The sequence below is a fragment of the Anomaloglossus baeobatrachus genome, chromosome 3 (assembly GCF_048569485.1).
Source record: "Anomaloglossus baeobatrachus isolate aAnoBae1 chromosome 3, aAnoBae1.hap1, whole genome shotgun sequence".
In the NCBI taxonomy this organism is placed as follows: Eukaryota; Metazoa; Chordata; class Amphibia; order Anura; family Aromobatidae; genus Anomaloglossus; species Anomaloglossus baeobatrachus.
In genome coordinates this window covers 286,269,521-286,291,169 of record NC_134355.1, presented here as the reverse complement: position 1 = coordinate 286,291,169, position 21,649 = coordinate 286,269,521, and the positions used below count along the sequence as shown (strand labels likewise).

The following is a 21,649-nucleotide window of genomic DNA, read 5'->3' as shown; positions in this document are numbered from 1 at the left end:
AATATTTTTTCTAAAGATCTCTTTATCTATGCTAGTGTATACAGGGACGGTTAGGCAGGGATTAGCAATATGCACCCAGAACTGCTCGTGAGTCTGGGTACATATTGGACCTGACAGGTTCCCTTTAATGGCGCTGTGTTGAGTTATTTTGAGTTGTAATGAGCATTTATAAAAATGTAAGCAGTGTACTCACTTTTTTTGACCTACTGTATGTTTACTTAGGAAATTGTGTTCAAAACATATATATTTCTCCACATATACATGCATGCACCAACTGTATGTGCATGTAATATATATGTTGACCTGACATGACATGAGGTGGGCCCCATTCTCAGTGAGTGACTGGGCTGTAGGCAGAGTGTCGCCGCTCATCATAGCCCAGCATCTCACACGATCCCTCCTTTGTTGAAGAGTTCCACAAGCAGGAGTGATGCTGAGATGTGATGCACGTGGAAACTCCACCCACAGCCAGGGCTGTGGAGTCTGAGTCAGAGCTCATTTTGGTGGAGTCGGAGTCAGTATAAAATGCTCCGACTCCTAAAATATATAATAAATTGGGGACAGTAGTGCAATGCAGAATGTGCAGAATATTTTTTCATAGGAATTTGGGAAAGTTATGAAATGTCCTATAAATGGCTGTTCTATTCCTGATCTAAGGCTACATTCAGACACAGCGTTTTTTTGAGGATACGTTTGTCAGCTGCAAAAGCAGATCAGCTTTTTAAAAAACCGCATCACCTGAAAGGGTTTTGAGCTCATAGATGCTTTCAATAGCAAAAGCAGATTAGAAAACCGCCACAAACTGACATGCCTATTCTTTGTGAGGATCTGTTTTTGAGCACAAAAACGGATCCTCACAAAACGATGTGTCTGAATGTCCTATCTTGAAACCCATTGCCTTTGCTGGGATGCCAGAGTCACTGCATTTCACTGAATTATTTTGCCATCAATGTTCGATATGTTTGTGACAAGAAAGAAATTGTTAGCAAGGCACTGGCAGTAAAAGATACGAAAGCACAGCACATCAGCCAGTTTCTCCAGGCCTTAGTGGAAAAAGTTCTGCAAGATTACAAACTCAAAAAAGATCAGGATCTTGTTATTGTAATGGACAATGCTTCAAACATGATAAGTACAATTACACTGATTAATGAGAGTAATGAAAAACAGCTAGAAGAAAATTTAGGATTCAGTATGTTTGAGATGGAATAATAGAAGAAAAGACCTCGCATCACCTTCCACAGGTGCTCAGGAGAAAAAGAGCTAGATAGAGAAGAATAACTCCGGCACACTGTATATTTCCCAAAAAATAAAGGTATAATGGACACAGGTAGTTGATTTCGAATCCTTTTATTTTATTTAATGTGCAAAAGTGAAAAGGTGCTGTACAAAAACAGAAAGTCCGCCAGGTAACGACGTTTCGGCCAAAGGGCCTTTCTCGGGTCGGACAGACTAAGATAGGAAGGAATCAATAACAGGTAGGCATATCAAGTATATAAATGTGCTTTTCCACCTGCACTAAGATATGAGTAGCCGTAGACTGTATAGGAGTCAAAACATGGTGAGTACAATTCTTGTAGAAGGTAGGTCATATGGTTCTACGGAAAGTACGGAAAGTCTCAAATGATCTCAGCACTTGTAGTAAACTAATAATCTCTATGTGGTTTAATGAAGAACCGCCTACAGAGTAGGTTGTCTCAGGTGGTGTATACAATCCTAGTGCAGTATAGATCTGTATAAGGTATATTGATAGTAGCTCACTGAGCAGCCAGGGTTCTGAAAATTGGTGTGCCAGGCTCCAGAGTAAGGGTAAGTTCACACAGTGCATTTTTCGCGGCGTTTTTGCGCAGTTTTCGGGTGCGTTTTTGCTCAGAAAACTGCATGACTTTGCTTCCCCAGGAAAGTCTGAGTTTTCATTTTTGCTGTCTGCACACAGCGTTTTTTTTCAGCTGCGTTTTTGTGGTGCCACAAAAACGCAGCATGTCAATTATTCCCGCGTTTTTCACTGCGCTTTTCATCCATTGAGTGCAATGGGATGTTGAAAGACGCAATGAGAAACGCAAATAGCTGCGTTTTGGTGCGTTTCTAAGACCAAAAACGCAGCTATAAACGCAGGAGGAGGGTAGTAAAGTGACATGTACAGGAAGAGGATTCCTTCTGTCAGTAAACACAGAAGCGTGAATCCTCCCGGTACCGTCACCGCCGCTTCCACCTCCCGTCCTGTGCATGTATGCTGCCGTGCGGCGCCATGTCTGAGCGGGAGGTGGAAGCGGCTGCGTAATCAAAAGTGAACAGTAGAAAAAAAAAAGTCATACTCACCTGTCTGCAGACTCCTGGTGCCATGCCCGCTCCCATCTCCTCCCGGTACCGCCGCTCTGGCTGTGTGCAGTCTCCCCGGGTACGTATGCCTGCAGGATGCAGAACCTGGCGATGGATCACCTGATGCAGTCACCTGACGCATCAGCTGATCGTAAGTCTCGGGCTGACGCCAGCGGCCGGCCGGTTTAACCTGTCAGTGGATGCGTCAGGAGACTTCATCCCTGAATACTATCTGTGGTGGGGGAAACAAGGGCGCAATAGGGTCTTACCCGATATTTAGGGTATAAGAAAAAGAAGAGATGCACTCACCTGGTCTGGTTGTGATAGTCACAACCCCTATGACAGCGTATGGGAGTGCTGAGCTGGTTCCAGCTGCGGCCCCGTCAGAAGTGGTTGCTGTAAAAACGGGGATGAAGGAAGACGGGTTTTCCAGCCGCGCTATGAACCACACCGTTGAAGATTCCTTAAAATATTTTTATTGAGTCAATTCCAACGCGTTTCAAAGGCATAACTGCCTTCTTCCTCAGGGAATAAAAATATATATATAAATATTTCTAGTTTCTGTATTGGTATATTTTTATTCCCTGAGGAAGAAGGCAGTTATTCCTTCATCCCCGTTTTTACAGCATCCCTGAATACCGGCAGCTGCTGCAGCGATCGGACGGGATCAAACTCGCTCTAGGAGCTGCCGGTAGTCAGCACATAAGTGAGTATTTTTCTTTTTTTTCTTTTGCACCGATGCATCTGCTGATTGTATAAACGGCTTTTATAAAATCAGCTGATGTGTGATGTGATTCAGGCCTTGATCCTGACACATCATCTGATCGCTTTGCCTTCCAGCAAACCGATCAGATGATATTGGATCCGGATTGGACGGCGCGGGACCCTTGACCCAGGATTACTGCGGAGGGGGGGGGGTTCTTTATTTCAATAAAGATGGAGTCACTAATTGTGTTGTGTTTTATTTCTAATAAAAATATTTTTCTGTGTGTTGTGTTTTTTTAAACTTTACTAGAAATTCATGGTGGCCATGTCTAATATTGGCGTGATACCATGAATTTCGGGCTTAGGGCCAGCTGATAATATACAGCTAGCCCTAACCCCATTATTACCCAGTGAGCCACCCGGCATCAGGGCAGCTGGAAGAGTTGGATACAGCGCCAGAAGATGGCGCTTCTATGAAAGCGCCATTTTCTGGGGTGGCTGCGGACTGCAATTCGCAGCGGGGGTGCCCTGAAGTGTGAAGCATGGGCACCCTGAACTGTGGATTCCAATCCCCAGCTGCCTAGTTGTACCCGGCTGGACACAAAAATTAGGCGAAGCTCACGTCATTTTTTTTTTTTTTTAATTATTTCATGAAATTCATGAAATAATTAAAAAAAAGGGCTTCTCTATATTTTTGGTTCCTAGCCGGGTACAAATAGGCAGCTGGGGGTTGTGGGCAGCCCGTACCTGCCTGCTGTACCCGGCTAGCATACAAAAATATGGCGAAGCCCATGTCATTTTTTTAGTTTGGGGGGGCAAAGAAATCCTGCATACAGTCCTGGAAGGAGGATGCTGAGCCTTGTAGTTCGACAGCTGCTATCTGCTCTCCTGCATACACTATTGGATGGAGGATACTGAGCCTTGTAGGTCTGCTCCCCCTGACTCTCCCTCCAGCATACAGTCCTGGATGGAGCATGCTGAGCCTTGTAGTTCTGCAGCTGCTGTCTGCTCTCCTGCATACACTATTGGATGGAGTATGCTGAGCCTTGTAGTTCTGCAGCTGTCTGCTCTCCTGCATACACTAGTGGAGAATGAAGAACATATTGAAGAAGGAAATTACATCAGACCTTTTTTTTTTTGTTCACTGATAAAAAACGCATAAAGACGCAGTGAGCAAAAACGCAGCAAAATGCAGCAAAAAACGCACCAAATCGCGGCAAAACGCGCTAGTTTTTGCCGGGTTATTTTGCCGCGGGTGCGTTTTTGTGCGTTTTTTTGCCGCAAAAACGCACAAAAACGCAGCATCAAAAAAACGCAGTGTGTGAACCTAGCCTAAGGGGGATGTGAGATCCAGGGCTAGAGTAAAAGATCAGATATGTTAGAGGATTAGCCTGGGGAGGGGTCCATGGAGAATGGCTTTAAGAAGTCAAAGTAGCTGTCAGGCCTTAGCCTCTGCAGTGGGAACAGACCGCGCGTTGCCGCAAGGAAAAAGATTTCACTCTGTCTCCTATAGCAAGCACATCGACCAGATTTCAGTAACATTTTTCACTTGCTCTCAAAGAAATAGAAAAATTCAACCATTCATCAAAACTGACTGCATGAGGCAATTCCTTTATATCCGGAAATTGTTAGAGATGTTGCCCATGTGGTTAGTGCTTTGCCTCCAACCCAAGTTAGTGTAGAGAGATTGTTCTCTAGCCTTAAAATTATTAGGTCAGATTTGAGGTTATCTGCGAAGGAGGATCTGATGGAAGCAATTCTATTTCTTAGAACAAATTCATAGACTGCACAAATATTATTTAGTATGTTTTTGTTGAAAACTGTTTTTTCCCACTTACATAGTGTTATATATAACACTAAGTGGCAAAAAACAGTTTTCAACAAAAACATACTAAATAACAACATTTAGTATATTGCTTATATTTAAGTGAAAAATGTATTGTAGTGCAATGTGAACATCAGACATTCAATCATTTTTATTATACAATAAATCAAGATATTTACTGTAGATAGAACAAATATATTTATTTGAATACAATTTAGAACACAAAAAACTGTAATAAATTGTAAATATGTAATATAAATTTTTTTTATATATATATTATACACACACACACAGTCATATGAAAAAGTTTGGGCACCCCTATTAATGTTAACCTTTTTTCTTTATATACAATTTGGGTTTTTGTAACAGCTTTTTCTGTTTCATATATCTAATAACTGATGGACTGAGTAATATTTCTGGATTGAAATGAGGTTTATTGTACTAACAGAAAATGTGCAATCCGCATTTAAACAAAATTTGACCGATGCAAAAGTATGGGCACCTCAACATAAAAGTGACATTAATAATTTGCAGAGCCTCCTTTTGCAAAAATAACAGCCTCTAGTCGCTTCCTGTAGCTTTTAATGAGTTCCTGGTTCCTGGATGAAGGTATATTTGACCATTCCTGTTTACAAAAAAATTCCAGTTCAATTAAGTTTGATGGTCACCGAGCATGGACAGCCCGCTTCAAATCATCCCACAGATTTTCAACGACGTTCAGGTCTGGGGACTGGGATGGCCATTCCAGAACATTGTAATTATTCCTCTGCATGAATGCCCGAGAAGATTTGGAGTGGTGTTTTAGATCATTGTCTTGCTGAAATATCCATCCCCTGCGGAACTTCAACTTTGTCACTGATTCTTGCACATTATTGTCAAGAATCTGCTGATACTGAGTTGAATCCATGCGACCCTCAACTTTAACAAGATTCCCGGTGCCGGCATTGGTCACAAAGCAGCCCCAAAGCATGATGGAACCTCCACCAAATTTTACTGTGGGTAGCAAGTGCTTTTCTTGGAATGCCGTATTTTATTGCCTCCATGCATAACGCCTTTTTGTATGACCAAACAACTCAATCTTTGTTTCATCAGTCCACAGGACCTTCTTCCAAAATGTAACTGGCTTGTCCAAATGTGCTTTTGCATACCTCAGGCGACTGTTTGTGGTGTGCTTGCAGAAACGGCTTCTTTTGCATCACTCTCCCATACAGCTTCTCCTTGTGCAACGTGCGCTGTATTGTTGACCGATGCACATTGACACCATCTGCAGCAAGATGATGCCGCAGGTCTTTGGAGGTGGTCTGTGGATTGTCCTTGACTGTTCTCACCATTCCTCTTCTCTGCCTTTCTGATATTTTTCTTGGCCTGCCACTTCTGGGCTTAACAAGAACTGTACCTGTGTTCTTCCATTTCCTTACTATGTTCCTCACAGTGGAAACTGACAGTTTAAATCTCTGAGACAACTTTTTGTATCCTTCCCCTGAACAACTATGTTGAATAATCTTTATTTTCAGATCATTTGAGAGTTGTTTTGAGGAGCCCATGATGCCACTCCGCATAGGAGATTCAAATAGGAGAACAACTTGCAAGTGGCCACCTTAAATACCTTTTCTCATGATTGGATACACCTGCCTATGAAGTTCAAAGCTCAATGAGGTTGCAAAACCAATTTAGTGCTTTAGTAAGTCAGTAAAAAGTAGTTAGGAGTGTTCAAATCAAGAAATTGATAAGGGTACCCATACTTTTGCACCGGTCAAATTCTGTTTAAATGCGGATTGCACATTTTCTGTTAGTACAAGAAACCTCATTTCAATCCAGAAATATTACTCAGTCCATCAGTTATTAGATATATGAAACTGAAATAGCTGTTGCAAAAACCCAAATTGTTATAAAGAAGAAAGGTTAACATTAATAGGGGTGCCCAAACATTTTCATATCACTGTATATACACACACACGAAAATATATATTATATATATATATATATATATATATATATATATATATATATATATAGTATATTACATAGTGTATTACATATTTACAATTTATTACAGTTTGTGTTCTAAAGTTGTATTCCAATAAATATATTTTATGTTTTATCCAAATACCTTGAATATTGTATCATAAAAATGATTAAATGTCTGATGTTCACATTGTATTACAATACATTTTTCACTTAACTATAAGCAATATATGTGGGAGTCAGAGTCGTGGAGTCGGAGTCAGTGCAAGGGAAATTGAGGAGTTGTAGTTGGAGTCGAAGGTTTGGCTTACCGACTCCACAGCCCCAGTCATCAGGGAGACTGGAGTCGGATCTGGTCATGTCGAGTCAACTGGACGTTGACGTGATATCCCCATATTTCAGAGGTGACGGAGCCCAGGGGTCATGCGATGGGGATGAGCGGACCAAAATTATATTGATGTGGCCAGTAATGCTAAGTAGTAAATCACCCCTTTAAGTGTTCTTTATAGCCAGTTTTTTTTTTTCATCTCTCATGGGCTTTACTTGAACTACTGGAGTGCACAGCCCTTTAAAATGTTAGTTATCGCAATCATTGTTATGAATCATATTAATCAAAGCAACAATAAAAATTGAATTCTACAAGGTCTCATCCAGATGTCTGTTTTTCACGTATGTGTTCTCTCTGCAAGCCATTATAGTTTATGGTGATAGTTACACGTGTGTGTGTGTGTGTGTGTGTGTGTGTGTGTGTGTGTGTGTGTGTGTGTGTGTGTGTGTGTGTGTGTGTGTGTTTTTGTGTGTGTGCCAAAAGAAAAGTAAATAAATCACAGGGACATGTCTGTTTTTGATCGCAGTCATGAATCAAAACCACCCACGCAAGTCCATGGGTCACATTGGAAATAGGAATAGCTTTGTCATTTATTTTTTTCATATATGAAAAACGCTAATGATCACTTGATGGTAAAAACTTATGCTGACCAAACACTGGCAAAAATTTGATCAAAAACTCTGATGAACAATTCCTGCTCTTTTTTAATATAGTGCCAACATATTCCGCATCGCTTTACAATTCAGAGGGAGCTTGTACAGATAATATGAGACATAGAATAACAAAATTCAGATACCAAGAGGAGTAACATATGTTACCTTTTTATACATAACAGAATCACGGACATACGAAGCCCCATTAAAATCAATGGGTCTGCGCACACATCAGTGATTTCTCACTGGCCGTGTTTCCGGGCGGCGTACACGCGTGTCCGTGTGTTCCGTACGGAGACATGTCTGTTTTTCTCTGGCATCACTGATGTCACGCGGACCACACAGTGGTGTGATCTGTGTAACACGTACCAGAGAAAACACGTATCTTTGAAATAAAGCGATTTTTATACTCATTTGTCTCCAGCGATGCTGTCTTCAGCCGCTGCTGTCACTTACTTCCAGGCCGTCTAATTATGCTCATGCATATTCACTGCACCACAACCTGGAAGTAAGAGCAGCGGCCGGAGACATCAGCACCACGGACAGCAGCGGCGTGGACAGGCAAGTATAGAAGTCTCTGATCTCTGTGTGTCATCATAGATCAAGGATGGCACACTGAGAACACGTATGCCAAAATCACAGCACACGAAGGGCCAAATGCATCTTTAACACGTCAGTGAAAAACATGTGTATATTTCAATGACATGTAAAGGGGGCCTTATAGTGCACGGGGATGTTCACATGTCAGTGGTCCACATAACATCATGGCGACACGTCCAATTCTGATTTGGGTCACAGATCAAAACTGGTCAATGTAAACATTTGCACAGAGATAGAATGCGAAGCGTATGCAGTTCATTTTATGATAAATGTTTAAGGGACCTTCACCAGTTTTTTGTTTGCTTAGGTATTTTTTGGGAGGGGGGGTGTTTAGAAAAACTGATGAAACCTTTACGAAACTGATGGAAAATAACTGACCAAAAAAATAAATAAAACAAAAAAAAAAAAAACACGCACCATAAATTCACTGAGGTCTGAATGAGGTCTTAGGGAATCATTCAGTCCTAAGAACTGAAAGATTCTATTTTATCTGTGTTGTGGTATCACAGGATGCATGGTCAGTGTATCACAGGATGCATTGTCATTTGCTGATGTACTTTTATTTTCCTTTGTTTTTGTCTTGTACTGTGCCATCACCGTGAACACTATTCTGAGCCATGAAATATCTATCTTTATTGTCTCTGTAAATACAAAAGGTGTTTATAGCCATTGCATTATGACAGTTTGTTGGTTTTCCCTGGGCTGCAATACCAGTGTACATTATCAATGTATTCGTATCATATCAAATGCATCAAGAATTAGCACAGAAAAAACTCCACAATTTCTAAACACTGTCTAACACATATAAATTTGTTATTCACGGTCGATTACACTTAGGAAAGAGCCAAGTGTCATTTGAATTAGTTGCACAGAAGTGAATGAAAAGTTGAACACGCTCTGCCCCTTATTCACAGGGGACTTCTGGCCCCCTTTTTTGTGACTATTTGATACCCAACAGTTACAGGTGGTTTTTTGAAGGTTTTTGAGCAACGATTTTGCCTAGACAGCTTTATACCATTTTTCGTAAATACTAAAAAAGGTTGATAAACCCTGGTAAAGGCTCTTTAGGCACCCCTCTTATTTAGGACACATTCACCTGGCAGTATTTGTCATTGTTTTGTATTATCAGAATTTTAAACTAAACCTAAGAATGAGTATATTTAGACTCTGAAGCTTGTACTCCTGGTCTGGAATCCAAATACTAATGGAGCACGGAATCTGGCCATTACGCTATCACGGGAGAACAAACAGTCAGCACAGGGCCAATAAGACTATGCAATACTTGCCATCACATGGAAAATATACGTCAGCTCCGATTCATTATTTGTATTTTTTCAGTGACTTTTTTGTCCTGTGGTGTTCATTGCCAAATTCTTTAAAATGGCACCCACTAATGATTTTTTGCGGGAAATAAAAGTTGCCCTATTTTGATCATTTTTAGAACAAAAAATAACATATGACATTTTAAAGAATCATGTAATGTCTTCAGTTGCACAAAGAGAAAGTTGGCAGATATTGTACTCCAGGTTGGTACTCAAGTCAGTAGTGTACCTACTGGAGGGGGGGGGGGCGCCCAACCAGGGCCCATTGCTCACAGGGGGGGCCCACTGGAGCAGCACTATTAACTATATTGGTGTGCACAGCGCAGCGACATAGTTAACCTCTGCGGCAGTGCTGAGGAGACACGATCTCCCTACACTGCTGCTGATGACCGCGCACACGCAGAACATCAGAGCCCCAGCATGGCGACGTCATCGCAAAGCGCTGGGACTATGATGTCTTGTGCGCGCAATGTCCTACCTGCGCTGCACGCTCAATACCTGCTGCAGAAGGTGAGTATATGATTTTTTTTTTGTTGAAATGCAGAATGGGGGGCTGGATGGCCATATACATCAAGCTCGGGGCCCATATACACTAGGATGGGACCTAGGCTGTGGGCTCATATATACCAGCATGAGGGCCCATATATATCAGCATGGGGCCCATATATACTAGCATGGAGCCCAGGCTGGGCGTCCATATACACCAGAATGGAAACCATATACACCAGGATGGGGACATACTATATATACCAGGATGGGGGACATTACTACATAATAAAGGGGGTGCAACACGTCTTTATAGGATTTAAAAAGCTGCGAGGACCTGTACATGAGATATAAACATATCAATGTTGCATTGGGGTCCGTCGGACTCTAGTTATGCCACTGGTGTTGGGGGCACTTATACAGTATGTGGAGCCTTTATACAGTGTGAGCTAATGTAGGGGTCATTATGCAGTGTGGGAGCTAATGTGGGGGCTGTCATAATGAAGGGTCTACTTTGGGGGCCCTCATACAGTGTGGGAGCTACTATTGAAGCAATTATACAGTGTGGGGGCTGCTGTGGGGGCAATTAATCAGTGTGTCAGCTGCTGTGGGGGCAATTAATCAGTGTGTCGGCTGCTGTGGTGGCCATTATACAGTGTGTGGACCATTGTTTTGGGGGAACTGTAGGGTCATCATACTGTGAATAGGGGAGGTGTAGTGGCATCATACTGTGTATAGGGGGAGCTAAGGGAACATCATACTGTGTATAAGGGAGGTAGTGTGTATAGACGAGCTGTACAAAGAGGGACATTATTAACTATTAGGCTATGTGCGCACGTTGCGTAATTTCATGCGTTTACGCTGCATATTGCACTGCAGCTTAAACACATGCGTCCCCAGCACAATCTATGAAGATTGTGCATAATCCAATCGCACGTTGCTTTTGAAAGCGCAGCGATTTGCATGCTGAAATTTTGATCCAAATCGCTGCACTCAAAAAAGCTACATGTCACTTATTTGGTGCGCTTTGGATGCTGCTCCCACTCTGTCTATGGTGGGGGCAGCATCCAGAGCGCATGAAATCGGCATCTATTCTGCAGACACACTGCATCCATTACGCAGTGTTTATGCAGCAATTTAAAGCACATGCACTGCCAAATTGCTGCAGATTTTTCAGCATGGACACTACGAACATGTGCACACAGCCTTAAAGGGAACCTGTCAGCAGAAATTTTGCTTTAAACCTAAAAGTTTCCCCTTCTGCAGCTCCTGGGCTACATTCTAGCAAGGTTCCTATAGTTTTTGTGCCCCCTTTTATACCAAATTAAATACTTTATAAAGTTGCACCTCCAGCGTTATGCGCAAGCGCTGGCCAGATAACCCGACGTCACCTCTTTCCCATCTTGCCCTGGAGCAAGAAATAGATGGGAGGAGCGGAGCAGGACACCACCGGTTACGAGAGGTGACGTCAGGTCATCTGGCCAGCGCTTGCGCAGAACGCTGGAGGCAGAGGGGAAAGGGCGGGCACGAGATTATGGGCGGGCACTTGCTGATGACAATCACAGCGCCGCGCATAATCTCGTGCCTGCGCAAACGTCACCAGCGGTCACACTGTGCACACAGTGCACAGTCCCGGTACAGTCGCACGGCGCATGCGTGGGACCTTGGGCGCACTGGGCGGCGTCCTGGAGGTATGAAATGGAGCGTTGGGGGACGGCATAAATCAGCAGGAGGGACAGTAACGGACACCAGACAGCCCGCCCCCATGAATAATTTAGAAGATTTGCACACCAAAAAGGTACAATTTTATAAAATATTTAATTTGGTCTAAAAAGGGGCACAAAACTATTAGGAACCTTGCTAGAATGCAGCCCAGGAGCTGCAGAAGGGGAAACTTTTAGGTTTAATACAAAATTTCTGCTGACAGGTTCCCTTTAAGTGGACACTTAAAAACCATTATTGTTATAGGCAAGCACCCCAAAACACCGTGTCTGCAAATTGGGATTCTGATCTGGCTTATATATCCTGAGTCATATTGCAAAGGATTGTTAAAAATCCACTTGTGACTTTTAGGATCACTACTTCCAATAGGTGGCGCTGTGCTAGAGTTTGTCTCCTTTACTGGAGAGACAATTTGAATGTTTCCTAGAGGGGCGTGGCAGCTATAAGTCCCCTTACTTGGCAGCCAGACTGGCTTGCAAAGTCTCCTTAAGGAGAATAGTGTTCCCCCGTGGTCCCCACATAGCTTTCTCATGAGCCAGATCAGACACCCCATACTTTGCACTGATGAGGGGCTAGCACCCCGAAACACCATGTCTGCAAATTGGGATTCTGACCTGGCTTATATATCCTGAGTCATATTGCAAAGGATTGTTAAAAATCCACTTGTGACTTTTAGGATCGCTACTTCCAATAGGTGGCGCTGTGCTAGAGTTTGTCTCCTTTACTGGAGAGACAATTTGAATATTGTTATAGGAGCACTCGGGATTGTGATCGTCACAGACACACTGGGGGCACTATTATTTCTAAGAGGAATACGTGAGCACTTTTCTAGGGCGCTTACACAGGGCATTAATATATTCTAGGGGACAATTCTACCATCTAGAGGGCACAAAGGAGGCATTTTACCATATAAAGGGCACAGTGGTGGCATTAATATGTAGGGGGAACTGTGGTGGCATTAATATGTGGTGGCACAGTGGGGCATTAGTATGTGGTGGGCGTAGCATTAGAAAGTGGGGGGCACAATGGTGGCTTTTTTACCATGTGGGGGTACAGCGGTTGCAATAGTATGTGGGGCAGTAAGAGGAGCACCGTTTTTGTGCCACACAGCAGGTGCAGTAATAGGGGCACATACAGCAGTGGCTCAGTATTGGGGAGACGGCAGGATGAGGAGTTTGTGCCGGTTGGGATTAGTTGGGGGACGGTGCCAGAAATGTGAGAAGTCAAATGTGTAATTTGTTGTAATCTCTGTAGACGAGTCGTGGCTGGAAGAAGTTGTCCTGTCGGTCTGAGCCAGATGGAAAAGGTGAACAATTCCATCCGAAAGAACGTCAGCTGTAAGTCACCATCTGTAACTGCACTGTGATCTCTTATATGTGCTGCAGGACTGATATCTACCACTATATAGTCACCATATAGCGGTAATATCAGTGTCATCTGCTGAGGTTCCACTATACCCACGATTAGCCTGTGCCACTGTAGCTATCATGGTTGCCTGGTTAGGGGCCCACTCAGATGTTTCGACCCCCCCACACCCTCCCGAGTTGAACCCTTAGGCTGGGGCCACACAGGGCACTAATGCGATCCTTACATGACACTCAGCTCACGCTGGCAACACAGCAGGAGCAGAGTGTCATGCGAGTGTCCCTGCGACTGAGGTCCGACTGCGTGAGCGGACCTCAGCTGCGGGGGGTGGGCCAGCTCTGAGGAGGGGTGGGAGGGATTTATCTCCCTCTCTCCTCCGTAGCTGGCTATGGCCATTGTCGCACTGCACTCGCGGAACACCGGTGTACCGCGAGTGCAGTGCGATTTTTCGCTCGCCCCATACACTTGAATGGGTGCGAGAGAAAGAGTCTCGCATTACAAATCGCAGCATACTCATTTCTCAGCATTAGGGCTGAGAAAATAATCGCTCATGTGTGCTGACACACAGGCTAGAATTGGTCCAAGTGGAATGCGATGTTTTATTGCACTCCACTCGCACCGTTTTTCTCGCCTTAGGCCTTTGCTTCGCCACTGACTCAAGTATAACTGCATAAAAGATATTGCAACATTTCGAAAAGACACAAATGTATAATTAGAATAATGCATCTGGATAATGAAAACTGTGTTCACACTGTAAATAAATATAAACACACAAAGACAATCAAGTTAAAAAAAAAAAAAAGTCGCAAATTATCGCAAGTTGCTATTGGAATTATTTGTACTCTAGGAAAAAACAAAAAAAAGGCAATGAATCAAGGCAATGCATAAAAGAGTGGATACGTAATAGTTGATTTTTAGTGACTGATAAAGATATGTATTGAAAAAAGTAAATGTGTTTAACCTTTAGCTTCCACCTTGAAGTTCTATAATTAGCCATGTTCTCTGTAGAGCAGCGCCAGCTGCACTTTGCCCTCTGTCATGCTTAGAAGAATTGTGAATACATTTCGTAATATATCCACAAATGCTTGTCATCTGCATGCAGTGTGTTTTCAGAGCAAAGATCAAACAACTTATCTATAAAACGTTCTACTTCAAGAACACAATAGATGAGTATATATAAAAGGCCCTTATGGAAACGGGTCAGGCTTTACAAAAGCTAGCAATTTTAAATTTGCAATCATCAGTTTGTATTGTTAACCAAAAACGAGTAAATACATTTTCTTTAATTTTCAAGGCAAGACTAAAGTAAGCCCCTACACTATATTCAGCCAATGGTATATGTACTGTAGAAAAATTAGGAGGAAACATACGGTACCTGCTTTAGTGCCTAAATTACTCCTCATAAGGATAAATGCACTGATTGACTACTTTATTAGATATTTATTAGATATATTAGATAGCTTCTTCAAAATGGAAAAGGACTTGAATGCTACTTCCTGCTCTTGGAAGTAGCAATCCTAAAAGACAATATTGACCCTTTAACGATCCCTACCATACGACTTTGATAAAAATCCAAACCAGAATCTCCGTTTGCAGACACGTTTCAGGGTGTTGCCCTTCAGTAGTGCAAAGTATAACAACATCTGATTTGGCTGTGTGAGAAGCTTATAACTGGGATCTAAGGCCGCAGTCACACTTGCGAGAGATTCGCACAAGTCTCACATCGCATCACCCGGCACGGCCTGCTGCCCTCTGGACAGGAGTGTCTCAGCTGCATAGAAATACATCCAGCCAACCAGCTCCTGTCAGGAGAGTGTGCACCCATACCGGGTGATGCAATGCGAGTCTCTCACAAGTGTGACTCTGGCCTAAGGGGTAACGTTTCTTCTGGTGGAGAGTAACATGACAGCATAAGGCTACGTGGGCACGTTGCGTTTTTTCCTGCGTTTGGCTGTGTTTAAAACAGCAGGGTGTCATTGTCAAGATGCATGCACTGTGTTTCCCCAGCAAAGTCTTTGAGAAGTCAGCAAATTCCATGCGCACGTTGCTTTTTTTTTTAGGCAGCGTTTTGGATGCCAAATATTTGACAATATCGTTGCGTTTAAAAAAGCAGCAGGTCACTTCTTTTGTGCGTTTTGGTTGCATTTTCCACCCATTGAAATCAATGAGGTGCATCAAAACGCAACCAAAATGTTTAGCTGTGCGCTTGCACTGCATTTTTGTTGCGTTCTGTATGCTTTTTTGACAAACAAAACGCAGGTCTTTCGGTCTCTCTCTCGGTCAGTGTCGGTCTCTCTCTGTCGATGTCGGTCTCTCTCTCCCTCTCTCTTTCCTACTCACTGATCACCGGCACGGTTGTCACACTGCTCCAGCGGCTGCTCCTCTTTTGAAAATGCGGGCCACTCATTATTCCATTTCACTGCTTCCCCCGCCCACCGGCGCCTATAATTGGTTGCATTTAGACGAGCCCCCACGCTGAGTGACAGCTGTCTCACTGCAACCAATCACAGCCACCGGGTCTATAGTGCAGTAAAACAAATAAAAAAAAAAAAAAAAAGAAGAAGAAGAAGAAGAAGAAGAAGAAGAAGAGTGCGGTCCCCCCCAATTTTGATACCAGCCAAGGTAAAGCCACACGGCTGAAGGCTGGTATTCTCAGGATGGGGAGCCCCACGTTCTAGGGAGCCCACCAGCCTAAAAATAATCAGCAGCTGCCCGGAATTGCTGCATCCATTCGATGCGACAGTCCCGGAACTCTACCCGGCTCATCCCGAATTGCCCTGATGTGGTGGCAATCGAGGCAATAAGGAGTTAATGGCAGCCCATAGCTGCCACTAAGGCCTAGGTTAATATTGTCAGGCGTCTATGAGACACCCCCACGATTAATCTGTAAGTTAAAGAAAATAAACACATACACCCAAAAAATCCTTTATTTATAATAAAAGACAAAAAAAAAAAAAAAAAATCACCCTCTTTCACAACTTTATTAATCCCCAAATACCCCTCCTGGTCCGGCGTAATCCACACGAGGTCCCACGACGCTTTCAGCTCTGCTACATCAGAAGCTGACAGGAGTGGCCACAGACCACGACCGTGCTCTATCAGATCCACGCAGCAACTGAAGTGAGTCGCGCTATCAGCGGTGATGTCACTCAGGTTACCCGTGGCCACAGCTGGATCCTCCACCTGTGGCAGCAAGTTGCCCGAGTGACTGAAGTGAGCCACGCGATCTGCGGTACCCTCACTCAGGTGTATTGCGGTCCTGGGTGGAGGACTCCAGCTGGCCGCGTATAACCTGAGCGACAGCACAGCTGATTGCAAATCCCATGAGTGGCTGAAGTGAGCCGCGCAGTCACCGGTGAGTCCTTCACCTGTGATCTCAAATCAGGCTGCGGCACACAGACAGACGCGCGATGACAATGAAGTCGGGTGAAGTTCATCACAGTTCGTTCTCATCGCGCAGCTCTGTCTCGCAGCCGGCCATGCTCTATGGGGATGTAATGATGTAGCAGATCCGAGTGGGAACGCACTGTCAAAAATGCATCCAAAATGCATTCAAAACGCAATTAAAATGCATCTAAAATGCATGCGTTTTGGAAGCATTTTTTTGTGTCAAAAGCAGTGTTTACAGTTGTCAAAACGCTGCAGTTTGTCAAGTTAGAACGCAGCGTGCGCACATAGCCTAAAGAGGGATTTAAGCCATGCAATGCTAGTCTTGGAAATTAAATATAAAAATTGCCTTACTTTATTAGAGACACCTGACCTTTAACAATTGGAGTTTTCCAGTATAGAAATTATACACATACTCCAAAATCAACCACTAAATCAAGTAAATGACTTTGGATGAGGAATTATCACAAGGGTGAGACTGCCTGCTCCAACATCTCAAAAAATGGTCAATCCCATGTGTTTTTTCTTGAGCAAATGACTGGAGAGCTCATCAAGAACAGTGTGATCTAGGAAAAAACATCCAGTGAAAGAGGATCCTGGATGTGGACATAACCAACTCGCTCAAAAATTGTCATGGAGTGTATCAAGAAGCATTCTGATGACAAGGTGGTGCACAGTCAAGCCAATGCAACATTGGTGCTTCAAGTTCTTCAACCAAATGCACAATTTAATGTTCCTTAGCACAGATGAGGAAAACAGCAACTACTTCTAGTATCACAGCTATTTAAAAAAAAAAAACTGAATTGGAAAACTCTAGTCTGAGGAAAAAAAAAAAAAAAGTACAAAAATTAGATCAGTAGAGGAAACACCATTACTAATCAGATAAATCCAGTTTTCTGAATGGGAGGGTCAAAGTTGGTGCAAACAGCATGAATTGAGGAAACCCTGTCAGGTATGAATGTTAAGCTAGTGAAGGTGGGTTAATGGTGTGGGGAATGTTTTTGTTACATGCACTGGGTCCTCTGATAACACCAGAGTGACAGATGGACATTCCAGCTTAGGCTACTTTCACACATCCGGTATGAGCACTGCGGCTCAATCCGGCTGTGAAAACTATGCAACGGATGCGGCGAAAACACCGCATCCTTTGCATAAGTTTTTACATGCGGCCCGTCCGTTTTTTTCCGGTTGCGGCATGCTACTGAGCATGCGCAGTGGAAAAAACCGCATGCGGCGACCGGATGCGGTTTTTTCCGCATCGCGCTGCATCCGGCCTCCATAGGTATTTATTGAAAAATGCGCCGCGGCGGGCGGATGCGGCGCGATGCGGTTTTTTTTGCCGGAGCAAAAAACGTTGCAGGGAACGTTCGATCCGGCCGCGGCATCGGCTAAATCTGCCGCATGCGGCAAAAACCGGACCGAACGCAAGCCCCTGCGGCACAATACGGCACTAATGTAAGTCTATGCAAAAAAAAAACGCAACAGGCGTCAAAAAAAACGGTTGCGGTTTTTCTGCAGAACGCCGTATTGTGCCGCAGAGCAAAAAAACGGATGTTTGAAAGTAGCATTAGGCTGCTTTCACACTATGTTTTTTTAACATCCGTGATGAACGTTTAAGGCAAAAACGGATCCAGTGCAAATGCGTTTTCATTTCAATGCATTTGCAATGGACTCGCGTCAACATGCGTTCACCTGCGTTTGCGTGCGTTATAGTGAGGATCCAGCGACTTGCAGTTTTTTAACTGATTTCAAAAACGCTACTTGTAGCGTTTTTGAGCAGCGTCCAAATACTGCAAATTGCTGGATCCTGACTAAACAGCACGCAAACGTATGTGAACGCTGGCATGCTGATAGACAGGATCCTGCTTGCTCTACTGAGCATGCCCAGAAACCAGCCTCGGGTGATCAGTCCCTCTCTCCACCTCCCTCCCTCCCCCTCCCTCCCTCTCTCTCCACTCTCCCCCGCCTTAGAGCGGAGGACGCTCGTAACCAATGTAAACATCGGGTAACCGCGGTCTTAGTTACCCGATGTTTATCTTGGTTACGTGTGCAGGGAGCAGGCAGCCGGCTCCTAGCAGCTGCAGACGCTCGTAACCAAGGTAAATATCGGGTATCCAAGCAAGTTACCCGATGTTTACCTTGGTTACGAGCCTCCACAGCTGTTAGATGCCGGCTCCCAGTCTTTCACGTTCAGTTCCCCTCACTCCCGATCACATAACTCCAATGCCTGCCCATAAACTTAAAGTGACAGGATCCTTTAAAATAACACATGCGTTTGAATGCGTTTTTTTGCTGTAAAAGCAGGATCCGCTTTTGCAGCAAAAAAATGTTCATGACGCATGTTAAAAAAACGTAGTGTGAAAGCAGCCTTACTCCAGCATTGTGGCCAAACAAGATAATGTCTTAAAGGCAGCTTGTACCTTTTCAGTAGAAAAATGCACCATGCCACAAAAGTCATGTACTCATTGATTGGTTTCAGAAACAGGATACCAAATTTTCCTTGCTTCCCTAGACTTCAGTCCCCAGATCTTAAAAGGGAACCTGTCATCAGAAATTTAGCTTGAAACCTAAAAGTTTCCCCCTCTGCAGCTCCTGGGCTGCATTCTAGCAAGGTTCCTGTACTTTTTGTGGCCCCTTTTAAACCAAATTATATACTTTATAAACTTTACCTTTTCCTATGTAAATTTTGTAAATCGTCCATGGGGGCGGGCTCTCTGCTGACCGTTGTTGTTCCTCCAGCACATTGACGCCGTCCCCCCACGCTCCATTTCATCCATCAGGACGCCGCCCACTGAGCCCGAGGTGCCGCCCACGCCAGGATCGCTGGTGACGTGTGTCACAAGCACGAGATTATGGGCGGCGCTTTGATTGCATCGCAAGTGCCCGCCCATAATCTCGTGGACGCGCTTTCCCTCACTGCCTCCAGCGTTCTGCGCAAGCGCTCGCCGGCCAAATGACCCGACGTCACCTCCTTCCCATCTTACCCTGCAGCAGGGCAAGATGGGAAAGAGGCGACATTGGGTCATCTGGCCAGCAAGCACTTGCGCAGAATGCTGGAGGAAGAGGGGAAAGTGCGGTCACGAGGTTATGGGCGGCACTTGCTGATGACACTCACAGCGCCGCCCATAGCCTGCGCAAAACGTCACCAGCGGTCACACGTGCACAGTCTCGTTACAGTCACACAGCGCATGCACGGGACCACGGGCGCCGTCCTGAGATATGAAATTCAGCGTTGGGGGGGGGGCGGCGTAAATCTGCTGGAGGAACAGCAACGGTCAGCAGAGAGCCCGTCCCCATGGACGATTTACAAAAATTACATAGCAAAAGGTAAAAGTTTATAAAGTATTTAATTTAGTTTAAAAGGGGCCACAAAAAGTACAGGAACCTTGCTAGAATGCAGCCCAGGAGCTACAGAGGGGGAAACTTTTAGGTTTAAAGCAAAATTTCTGATGACAGGTTCCCTTTAAACCTATGCTGCAGATAATCTCTACTATAAAGGGCTATTTAGAGAATGCTCTACCATATAATTTGAGGCAACTACTCAAAGCTATCCAATCCTCATGGTCAAATACTCTAAAGGAACTATGTCAACGCCAAATGAACTCTGACAAATTGGAAAACTTCTCCTATCCATCACAATGTTAATCATGGACAGCACACGGATTATATATACACAGATGCCATTAGCGTGCAGTCTATGATTTTCACCGACTGATAGACTTCTATGGGTAATTTTAATTTGCGACTCACAAAAATGGGCATGCCTCTAACTTTTTTTGCGGACCACAAACAAACGTGATTAGCATTTAGACCAATCATGGGTAGGTGTTCCTTCCATGAAAATCACAGACGTGTGAATGAGGCTGAATTGCAAAGTTCCCTGCTCGCTTCAGTTCGTCGCTCTCTCGCTGTCATACACAGCGATGTGTGCTTCACAGCGGGAGAGCGACGAGCAAAAAATGAAGCAGGACATTCAGCAACGAGCGGTGACCTCACAGCAGGGGCCAGCACGTTGCTGGATGTCACACACAGCGACAGCGACGGGACGTCGCTGCCACGTCACAGAAAATGGTGACGTAGCAGCGACGTCGTTGTCGCTGTGTGTGACACAACCTTAAGATACATGATAATTGGAGTTTTACCACTACAAGATTAAAAACTAATAGCTGAAAAAAAAATTGTTTAAAATGTCTGACTATTCGAAAAGACAATGATATTTCTATGTAAAACGTTACTTACACCACTGCCATTACTTATACCCCTTACAATTCACGCCTTGGTGTATAATAAGGAATTACCGTATATCCTGACACCTCCAATACTAATGTCATGCACACTTATTATAATTAGCAAAGACTGCTCATTACCCAAGTGTTGTGTCAACACCTTTACCGGCAGAGCTAGCGGTGCGTGAGCAGATTGTCACCATGTGAGATGATGCAACATGGGAGGGCTAATGAGGTCCCATCTGTTTACAGTACAATGTGAAGAAGGGAGAGTCATCTAAAAATACAAGGATCTCAGAAATACAAAGCAGTGGAAAAAAAAATAACACTGCTGATATTCTCAAAAGACAATGAGAAGCTGGAACACAAAGCTCAAGTCTTCTGCACAGCTCTCCAGTGTGGATTTGTTATAATAATGATCAATAAGTCACCAACTAGGAGAAAAACAACCAAATACTGGGTGTCGATTTTATGAAAAGCATGATTCAGGAAATAATGTAATCATACATTTTGAATTATTAGCACAAAATATTAAAACTCATTAATTTAGCAAAACAAAAAGGTGCCTATCCCGCCTTTGCATTTTTATTATTGACTAATTCTATATACTGCAGTACTTGATTTTTTTCCCTCCATATTCTATAAATTTAGACATGGGTTAATGAATTTTGAGCAATTTCAAAAGGTGCTTTTTTGTCTTTTGAAGGTTGCCTTTATATAGCAAAAAGTAGCTTAATCCTTTAAATTCA

General features: G+C 43.7%; 1 protein-coding gene across 2 annotated transcripts in view; it reads right to left on the bottom strand.

The window, feature by feature from the left end:
• ARHGAP18 (Rho GTPase activating protein 18) overlaps positions 1 to 21,649 on the bottom strand; it is a 211,916-nt gene that overhangs the window by 117,680 nt on the left and 72,587 nt on the right. The gene's annotated exons all lie outside the window — the stretch shown is intronic.